The sequence below is a fragment of the Chiloscyllium plagiosum genome, unplaced genomic scaffold (genome assembly GCF_004010195.1).
Source record: "Chiloscyllium plagiosum isolate BGI_BamShark_2017 unplaced genomic scaffold, ASM401019v2 scaf_81397, whole genome shotgun sequence".
In the NCBI taxonomy this organism is placed as follows: domain Eukaryota; kingdom Metazoa; phylum Chordata; class Chondrichthyes; order Orectolobiformes; family Hemiscylliidae; genus Chiloscyllium; species Chiloscyllium plagiosum.
In genome coordinates this window covers 1-2,774 of record NW_025203798.1, presented here as the reverse complement: position 1 = coordinate 2,774, position 2,774 = coordinate 1, and the positions used below count along the sequence as shown (strand labels likewise).

Sequence of the window (2,774 nt, the reverse complement as noted above, 5' to 3'; positions counted from 1 at the left end):
TCCAGCACTGGCATCTACCAACAATGTGGAACATTGCCCAGGGATGTTCAACACAAAAACACTGGGGAATCCAACCCAGCCAATTTCCCTCTATCAGTCCACACTCGATCAGCAGTAAAGTGATGGAAGATGTCATCAACAGGGCTACCAAGCAGCAGCTGCTCCGCAACAGCCTGCTGAGTGACACTCATTTTAGGCACTACCAGGGCCACTCAGCTCCCGATTGTGTTACCGCCCTGATTCACAATCTGGCAACCAGCTGTATCCCAGAGGTGAGGTGAGGTGAGTGTGACAGCTCAGTCCCACTCCAAGACCACTAATTCTAGCTGATTCCACCCTCCTCTCAGCTCATATACTGAAACTCTCATCCATCGTGTGTTATCTCCAGACTTCGTTTTCCAAACACACTCAGGGCCAGCTTCCCACATTCAACCTCCCTGTAATCTCAAGAAAGTCTTAATCAGTGCTTGTTGATTCATCAAAAGACTCCTAATTATAATCAACAGCATGCAGCTATAGAAATGTACACCAAGGAAACAGACCCTTCGGTTCAACCTGTCCATGCCGACCAGATACCCCAACCCAATCTCGTCTCACCTGCCAGCAGCTGGCCAATGTCTCTCAATTTAAAATTCTCACACTTGATTTAATTCCTGGCTGTGATAATCCCTAGATCCCTGAACCACACACACTTTGAGACCTTGACAACCCATTTTCTTCGAGACTCCTAACCATTTGTTAACTCATTACTTCACCTGTGTGGCTATTTCTACAGTTGCTGAAGCAGCATGATCTGAAATTCGCAGCCAAAACCTCACAGGTCTGCTTTCCACCTTTAAGACATTCCTCAAAACCTGCCTTTTGTCAATGCTTTTGGTCACCTGACCTAATATCTCCATCTCTGGCCTTATGTCTAAAGTTCTCAATAGTATTTTTGTGAAATTATAAGCATGATAATAAAAATACAAACTGTTGTTGATTTGGACATTATTCATTCAGCAACAGTGATGATCTGAAAATAACCTATAATGCCACATACCCAACCACACTGTGAGAGCACCTTCACCACACAAACTGCAGCAGTACAAGTAAGTCAAACATCACCCTCTCCCCAGGCAACAGGGCTTTGGCATGAATCACTGCTGTCTGTGGAAGGAGAAACACAGTTGATGTTTCAGGGAATGCAAAATGCATTACAGGGAATGAAAATGGGGCAGAATTTGATAGTCAGAAATGGAAGGAAAATACACTTGCTTGTTGGAAAAAAGAATTCTTGACTATCAAAAATATTCAAGAAAATAATCTGATAACAGAGCAGTACATGGTCAGGGGCGGGGCCGCAATGAAAAACTAATTTACAAAGGGTCTATAAAAGTAATAATACAGTCGTAAACAGACCAAAAATACACCCATGGTTCGAGACTGAGGAAGCTAGATATTGACAAAGTGGTCATGAGGGAGCCCAGAGGTGAATCAGAGCAGTATGGGCTGCTGTGATCACAATGACTCTATACCAGAGAAAGGCTGCACATGCGCCTGGCTGCACCTTGCCCCCTACAAAGATGGCGGCGGTACACGTGTCCAGTGAATCATTGTCCCGAATAAAGATGGCGGCGCTCACTCAGGCCTGCAGCCGCGATGGCGGCGCTCACTCAGGCCTGCAGCCGCGCTGAGGCCATTCCTCATTTACTGCAAACACGGGATTGGGACGTTCAAATTTGTGTTTTCCGACGCAGACAATTTGTTTGTAAAATAGCAACACAGTTTTTCTCCCGTTTCCCTGTTTATTTCTTTCCTTACCGTTTCCTTTCTCTCCATAACTTGCCGAGCATTCATGACAGCGACTGCGCGCCGCGCGCGAGGGTGATCACATGGTTTAGTTTAGCTCCGCCCTACATTCACTTTGATTGGTTGGAGGACCAACCGCCCGCTAGGTCCTCCAACTCCGCCCACCGTCCTTCCATTGGCGCGGTGCTGACATCAATCACCCGGGGGTCCTTCGTTGGCTAGAGCATGTGAAGTGTGTCCTGCTTCAGCTGATATGTTGGGTAATGTGATGGGAGAGATTACTGAGGGTAAGGATTCCCTTTGTGTGAGCTCTGCAGTAGATTTCCTTTCTTCATGGAGGGAATTGCCTTCCTAGTCATGACTGTATAGCTATGATTGATGAATCAATGCTACCTGAATCAGTACATAAACACCCCATTTTCACTCCTTTACACAACATCAGAGATCTTTAACACATTGTATTCTTTGGAAACAAAAAAAGCATGAAATGGAGCCTCAAGGAATCGGAGCAGGAGTAGGGCATTCATCACCTTCAGCTTGTTCCCCCATTCTATCAGATCATGGCTGGGCCAACCCAGACCTCAACACCTCTTTTATGCTTGATCTGCAAGCCCTCAACTGCTCAATATTTCAAAAATCTATCTGCCCTCTTTTAAAATAATTTGTGATTGAATCATAGATTCCCTACTGTGTGGAAACAAACAGGCCTTCAGCCCAACAAGCCAGAACAACCCTCCGAAGAGTAACCCAACCATTCCCCTCCCACATTTAACTTTCTCAATTGTTTGGGTGAGAAAATTCGAGCCATTCACTGAGAGAAAAAAATATTTACTTTTTCTAAAATGAATGTTCCCTTATGTAATGTCCCCTGGTTTGAGACTTCACTGGTGCTAGAAGATCTAGTCAACATCTCCTCTGTCAAGCTCCTCAGAATCTTGTTTCCAGAAGATCATCCCTGCTTATCTATTCTTGATAGGTCAACACTT

At 45.1% G+C, this 2,774-nt stretch overlaps 1 long non-coding RNA gene across 1 annotated transcript in view; it reads right to left on the bottom strand.

The window, feature by feature from the left end:
• Positions 1-1,079, bottom strand: part of LOC122546329 — a 6,445-nt gene extending 5,366 nt beyond the window's left edge. Inside the window, exon 1 of the long non-coding RNA XR_006310718.1 lies at positions 1,040-1,079. This is a non-coding gene — a long non-coding RNA (uncharacterized LOC122546329). The remainder of the gene's footprint in view (positions 1-1,039) is intronic.
• Positions 1,080-2,774: the final 1,695 nt, after the last annotated feature.